This window comes from Vicugna pacos, chromosome 27 (assembly GCF_048564905.1).
Source record: "Vicugna pacos chromosome 27, VicPac4, whole genome shotgun sequence".
Lineage (NCBI taxonomy): Eukaryota > Metazoa > Chordata > Mammalia > Artiodactyla > Camelidae > Vicugna > Vicugna pacos.
The window spans coordinates 29,545,052-29,552,383 of NC_133013.1; the positions used below are offsets into that span (position 1 = coordinate 29,545,052).

The 7,332-nt window shown below is 57.1% G+C and overlaps 1 long non-coding RNA gene across 1 annotated transcript; it reads right to left on the reverse strand.

The window, feature by feature from the left end:
- Positions 1-2,370: 2,370 nt before the first annotated feature.
- LOC116285793 (uncharacterized) lies at positions 2,371-7,022 on the reverse strand. Its single transcript, XR_012064997.1, has 3 exons — positions 6,737-7,022; positions 6,094-6,227; positions 2,371-6,008 (listed from the first exon to the last, which is right to left on the reverse strand). It is a non-coding gene; the product is annotated as an uncharacterized lncRNA (long non-coding RNA).
- Between the last annotated feature and the right edge of the window lie 310 nt (positions 7,023-7,332).

Sequence of the window (7,332 nt, forward strand, 5' to 3'; positions counted from 1 at the left end):
GACGGACGTGGCATAGCTCCAGGATGGAGGAGTTGTGACGCAGAGCAAAGCCACCCAACCTGCACTGGACTCTGCTGTGACGCAGAAGAAACCCACAGCTGCGAAGAGTCAGAGATTAGGGCAACTGCTGGTGTCCCAGCACAGCCCAGCTCCTGTGGGTAACGTCTTCCCCAGGCTGGCGGGGTGCGGCGGGGCGTGAGCATCTGAGGAAACTGTGGGAGAGGGCTCTGTCAAATGTGTGTGGCTGTGCTACCGGTTCCAGGAGAGAGGGCTTGGGCACAGATTCGGTTCCAGAAACCCCTGGGTCCCCCAGACACTTCTCCTGGAACCCCTAGGCTTAAACACGATTGACAAAGAGAGCTGCCGTTTGGTGAGCGCGTACGATACGCCACAGACACTGGAGCACTCGGGCCTGATGGCCCCGTCGGCCCCGTGGGGCGGGTGAGCCCCAGAGGGTCAGCGGAGCATGGCAGTTATGAGGGAGGACGCAGGGTCCTCTGGCCAGAGTGTGACTCCACATTTGCTGTGTGACTTTGGACAGGATACTTGACCTTTCTGTGCCTCAGTACCCTCATTTGCACAAGGCTGTGAGGGTTTAAACGAGTTATTCCACGTAGAGCCCTTAGCACATAACAAACCCTCTAACGACGTTGGCCTGTTCCAAGCGCCTCCTTGACAGGTGGTGAGGCTCAGGGAGATAACATGACTTGTCCACTGGACGTGGGCACACGTCCGGTGAGAGGCTGAGCCTGGACCTGAGAGCGTGCCTGCAAAGCTGGTGCTTCTCTCTCTGCACCTGCAGGTGCACACACTCTGTGCGCTACCAGGGACCCCAGAGAGCCACAGCGAGCACTCCCCGTCGTCGTCATCACCAGCAGCGCCCCGACCCTGTAACAGCCTCCACAGTTTTCACAATGAGTTTGCACAGTCTGCCTCATTTCATCCTCACAGAAACTCTGATTCCCACTGTACAAACAAGGAAGCTGAAGCTGGGAGGAGCCACGGCTAACCCAAGACCACTCATTCCACGGTGGGAAAGCAGGACCTGAACGAGGACCTCTCCCCACGGAGCAGTGCCCGTGGGCAGCACACTGGGGCAGCGCCAGGCCTGCCTTAAGTGGTCACATCTTTCTCACGGTCTACTCCTCTCTACCAACGTTAGCCCCCAGCTTCTCTGGGGGCGGAGGACTGGGGAGGCCTGGCCTAGGAGAGCAGGGCAGTGCCACCTCCCAGCAGTGCCACCTGACATGTTGAGGGCAGAGAGACAAGCCACCCCCAGGCTGAGTGGAGATCCTGGGAGAGGACAGGGCCAAGGTTTGCCGAGGGCCAGGTTGCTAAGGAGGATCTGGTGGGGGCACTGGCTGGAGCACACGCTATACAGATGCCCAGAGCAGAGGCTGTTTGGCCAAAGGGATCCAGCCTGGGGCTCTCTGCAGCGTGCAGGGTAGTGAAAGCTGCTCATGGGGCCAAGGCCAGCCTCATGCCCCACATGGGCTGCTGTCTAATCCATGGTCCAGCCATATATGGACTCCTACCTCTAGCCAGGACTGACCTCAACATTGGCCACACACAGACCCTTAAACCAGGCCCAAACTGGCTCCAAACCTTAGTCACAGGCTGACCTTGAACCTAGCTACAGTGTCACCTGACCTAGAGGTTAACCAGGGACCACCTCTGGGCATGAACTATACTTGACCATTGACCCTAGTCCTCAAGGGCCACCCCTAAGTGCCAAGAACTAACCACTCACTGACCTCACGCTGACCCCTGGCCCCTAACTCTTAACGCCAGGCTAGCCTGACCTTACAAAAGCCTGATCCAGAGCATGTGTCCCTGGTCATACAAGTAAGAGGGCAGACGGGTCTTTACTGTGCAACACGTAGACCCCCATCAGGTTGGGGAGTGGGGATCCCACCTGTGGAGCGCTGTCTCCACAAACCACACGTCACCAGGACTCTCCGAGGAGAGGGGAGATGGCCTCAGCCCCACACCAGGCCAAGGCAGCCCTTGAGTCCACCCCAGGAAAAACGCCAACAGGAAGAGAGAGCCCTGCCTGACTCTCCTATGCGGCACTACAACCCCGCTTTCAAAACCTGATAAGGACATCGAGAGAAAGTTACAGACCGTGTCGCTCACGGCCGTAGCTACACGTCTTCGTAAAACATTAGCAGAGTTATTTGTAAAACAGCACATCACGACCAAGACAGGCTTGTCCCCGGCACGTGAGGATGGTCCGGTACCAGGAAATGTGCTCCTGGGTCTCGCCACGTTAACAGACTGAGAGACAAAAATCACGTGTCTCAACAACTGCACAAACATTATCTGAAAAGGTCGTGTCTCTTCATGATAAAAAGTCTTAGAGACTAGAAATAGGGGGGAACTTTTTTAACTCTGAAAAGGTTGTCTACTAAAATCCTACAGCAAATATACTTAACAATGTATTTTTTTAAGTTTAGATACGTTCTTCTTGCGTTAAGGTACAAGACAGCGATGACACTATTATTCGATACAGAACTGGAGGACCTGGGCAATGCAATAAAGCAAGAAAAAGGAATGAGGATTTTACTGTATCGATTGCAATTGAAGAGATGAAACTACCAAAGATAGGGAGTATGATAATCTACAAATAAAAACTAACATTCAGCAGATAAACTGACAGAACTAGGATAAACAGAGGCCGCCCACACTCCTTGGCTCTCGGCCTTCCTCCCGCTTTGGAGCCACAGCACAGCGTCTCCTCACCTCCTTCGCTCACTCTGCTTCCAGAATCATGTCACATTCTCTGCCTCTGACCCCCTGCCTCCCTTTCACTTGGACCTTTGTGATTACGTGGAGCCCACCTGGATAATCCAGGACAGTCTTTTCATCTCAAGATCCTTTTCTTTATCATGTCCACAAAGTCTGTTTTGCCTTGTAAGGTAACATATTTGAAGGTTCTGAGTGCATGGGCATCTTTGGGAGGGGGTGGTAATTTGCCTTTGCGTGGATAGATGATGTTGGAATTCCACGGATCAGCTCTCTATAGTTCAGGTTTAACAGCAGCGTGCGTGCTGACAGTGTGTGTCGCTGGAACTGTGTCCCTCTTAGAAGGCTCGGGATGCTTTTCCTGACGACGTGGTGTTTGAGCAGATCCCTGAAAGATGTGCAGACGTGCAGCAGAGTCAGAGGGGGAGAAAGGGGGAGGTCTAGGGGCTGCTGGCACTGCACCTCTTTCGCACTCTGGGCTCCCGTGGCCCTTTGCTCTGTCCCACGGGTGCCGGGCTGGGGCCCGTACCGGAAGAGCTGCCCCATGCCCTCTCCTTCCTGCTTCTTCCTCTGCAGGTCCCAGCTCCCAGCCCTGCCTGCCTTCTCAGGGCTTCCACCTTTGTTTGTCCCTCAGTCCTGTGTTCTCAACCTCTCATCTGTTCTGTCCCGACTGCCACCTGTTCCCACATCATTCCCCTCTCAGAAATGGGCAAACAAATCTCCCTCAATTCTTCCTTCTCCTCTACTCCAATCTAAGAAGACCTCTCTTCTTCCACCTCTAGCCCAGTTTCCCCAGAAAGCGTTGTGCACGGACACAGTGCTCCCCTGCTCACTCCCCGCTGCAGGCTGGCGTTTGCCCTCACCCGTCATAATGCAGCAACCTTTGCCGAGATTACCGATGACCTCCTTGTCCATAAACTGTTGGAGTGCGTTTCTTTTCTCATCTATCTTGGCTTCGAGACAGCGTGTGACACTGCTGGCATTTCTGCCTTGTTGAACGCTGTGTGTGTGTGTTTTCCACGAAAGCTCTCCTGGGGCTTCCTTCCTCCCTCTCTAGCCGCTGTCTGCCAGTCTCCTCCGCCGGTTTCTTTCCTCTAACCATTCCTTGCAGCTTGATGCCTCCCAGGGTTCTGCCCAGGCCATTTTCTTGTCTTCCTCTATTTACACGCCCTCTGGGAGCCGTCTCCATGGCTCAGTCGCTCTTTGCAGGTGCAAGAGTTCCACAGCAGCGTCACTGGACAAATGCTGCCTCCAGAGCTCCAGGCTGTAACCGCTGACACTGGGGCCACTCCAGCATCCCGTCTCCGTGTCCCTCAGGCATCTCGGGCTCACCGCGCCGTCCTCAAACACCCCGCTGCGTCCCCCAGCCCGGGGCGGTCTGCCTGCCTTCTCCCGTCACCACCTTCCCCGCACGTTATCAGGCACCACGTCTCCTCTAGTCTCCTTCCTGAGTGTCTCAGGAATCGCCTGCTTTTCTCCATGTTCTGTGCTGTTAACACAGCCTGGGCCACCAGCATCTCTCGGCCAGACCACTGGAGCAGTCTCCTCACCAGCCTCCGTGTCTCCGTGTAACCACGCATCGTGAGCAGTTACCGTCCTCCAGGCCTCGCGCTTGGTCCTGCCCGCATCCAGTTCAGTCTCCACCTGCGGCCCAGGATCTTTAGAAAACAGAATTCAGATCATGTCGCCCCTCCTTGTTCTTAGGTTGAACTCTGAATTCTTAGCGGGGCACAATTCTGACTTCACGAGGAAGACAGATGAAGAACAAACAGGCAAGGTGACACAGTAACTGTGGTTTGTGACATGTTTTCTAAATAAAATAAACAGGGTGGTTGGGCAGAGCAATGAGGGTAAGGAGGAAAAGCCATCTGGGAAAAGATAAAGCTGATTACAGAGAGATGCGCAGTGGTGGAGAGGAAGGGAGAAGCGGAGGGGGGGACGCCATGCAGCGCTGACTGATGGAAACCACCCCCCTGGCTCAGGAACCCCGTCCCATTCAGCAAGTTCCGCTTCTTTCCACACGGACACCCTGAGACGTCCTGTACCCTTTTAAACTACCTCCCTCATCGCCAACCCTTTTATTTAAGTTAGTTTGAAGAACCCTGTTCCTACAAATGAAACAGCCCTGATTACAATGCCGTTCTTCGGATCTCAGCTTAAATGTCACCTCCTCCAAGAAGACTTCCTTGATGCATTACTCTGAGTTTGATGCCTACGTTACTTTCCTGTGAGTGCAGTCACAAAGCGCCACAGACTAGGCGGCTTTGAAGAGCAGAAGTGCATTCTCTCACAGCCTGCAGGCCGGAAGTTCGAGACCAAGGTGCGGGCAGGACGGTGTTCTCTCTGGAAGCTCTAGGGGCATCTGCTCCAGGGCTACCTCTTAGCTCCCGAAGTTGCTGTCAGTTCTCGGTCTGCAGGAACATCGCTCCAACCACACGGCCTTCTCCGAGTGTCTCTGTGAACGTGTCTCTTCTCGTCTTCTCAGAAGAACACCAGTCATGACGCTCAAGGGCCCACCCTGACCACCCATCTTTGCTTGGTTACACCAGCAGACTGTTCCCAAGTCAGGTCACACTCACAGGAACTGGGGGTCAGGACTTCAGCACATCCGTGGTGGGGGACACAACCCATTCCATACAGTGCCCTGCCGTGGCCCCCACAGCACAGCAGTGTTTGTCCACTGGGTTGCGAGCACCTCCCTGCTCCTCCCCCAGACTGTAAGTGCCGTGAGAGCCTGGCCACAGCAGCCACATTCACCGCTCCATCCCCGGGGGCCTGACAGACAGTGCACAAAGTATTTCTGAATGAGGGAATGGTGACATAAAGGTACGTAGACCCCTGCACCTACTGGACCCGCGTGCCTCCTCGAGCCTCGGTGGCCTGCCGGCATGCGACTGTGTCTGCCGCTTATCCCCGTTAGCACCATGGGGGAGGCTTAGTTTGAAAGGAATGGACAGCGGAGGTCACAGCGTCACCCCTGGGATTTCAGCAACCCAGGAGCAGAAGATATGGAGGCGAGAGCTGCACGCTCATCTGCAACTCGGCCCATCTGCAAGCTTACTTGGAGGCTGCAGCCAGCGCTCAGGCCCAGCTCCCAGCATCCCAGCTGCAGGGGAGGGGAAAGGCCGCACTGCCAGCACCTGCAGTCACCTGACTCCCCACCTGAGAGCTTCTTCACCATCGTCAGGGGTGAGAGGGAAAAGCGGCCAACCCCTCTGCCCTGGCTGCCACGTGGAAACCATGAGCTGCCCTTGCTGGCGTCCCTGTGGGAGGGAAAGGAGCACTCAGAACAAGGGAGGGGCTGCCCCGGCCCCAGGTTAACTTGCCACTTGGGTTTGCACAGAGGACCTGGGACTCTTCCAGGGCCCTGCAGATATCAATGCAGCGACCACAGATAGGCACCGGTGACTTCTCATGGTCTGGAAGCATCACTCCCTTTGAACTGCTTGGCGGGATGTCCTGAGGGATGGCTGAACTGAACTCTGCACAAAGGGAAAAGACAGATCACAGGGAACCTGGAACCAAAGAAGCACCAACTCCTCCAAACAACTGGGGCAGCATCGTCTGACGGCTGCAGCTGTATAATCTCGTGGAATCTCGTGCTCGGCAGTCCTGTGAGTCAGGGCGGGGGTAGTAACTGTACCCAGGGAGCCCCAAAGGCAGAAGGCAGAGGGGGGTGCTGACAGGCCAGAGGCTCAGGCCCGAGTCTGGGGCCCCCGCTACCCCCCCGGCTGGATGCCTAGTTTCTAACAACTGCATGCTGTCCCACCCAGGATGACCCCAGGCCCTGGAGGTTTCTAGGAGGACACAGAAGGCTTCACAGAGACCAGACTGGCTCAGGGGCTCCGAGTCCCCGGTGCGACGGCGGTGGAGTGGCAGAGAGCTGCCATGCACAGGAGCCGGAATGCAGGCCTTGGGGCCTGCAAACGCCATTACCGCCAAGAGACGTGTCTGGCTGTTCCGAGCTTTCAAGTCGTTGGTGAAAACCAACCTGTCAGCACTTCAGGACCGTGCTGGCTGGCTCTGGATCAGCCACCTCCTGCCTCCTTGGGGATGAGCCTGCAGCAGAAGCAGGCTGGGGAGTGGTGGGGGGGGGAGCTGCAGATGAACCGGAGCCGCGGTGGGGGGTCCGAGAGCGTGAGCTAGAACCGGGCTGGGGGCCGGGCGGACGGCGGAGGCCCGGACAGGCTCCGGGGCTCGGAGGGGCCGGTGGCATCCTCTGCGGAGAGAGACGAGCCCTGCTGGAGGACGCGGACTTCAGATTCGGGGGCGAAACCCGGCAGACGGTGCGCGAGGGGAGAGGACGGGTCTGCGGCCTCTCCCGCGAGGCGGCAGCGATCCCGGAAGCCGCCCCTCAGTTTCCGGGAAGCCGTCTGCGGTTTCCGGTTCTGCGGCCCCTTCTCCGCGCCGATGCCCTCGCCGCCCCGACAAGCCTGACAAGGCTCTCGCCTGCCCTCAAGGAGCTGCTCGAGACCTCCTGCCTCCCATCCCCTCCGCCAGGAGACCGGCCCGTCCTCCGCCCCGCGGGCCCTGGCGGAGCAGTCGGCCCACCCCCACCCCGGGCCGCCCGCCGAGGAGCCCGGTACC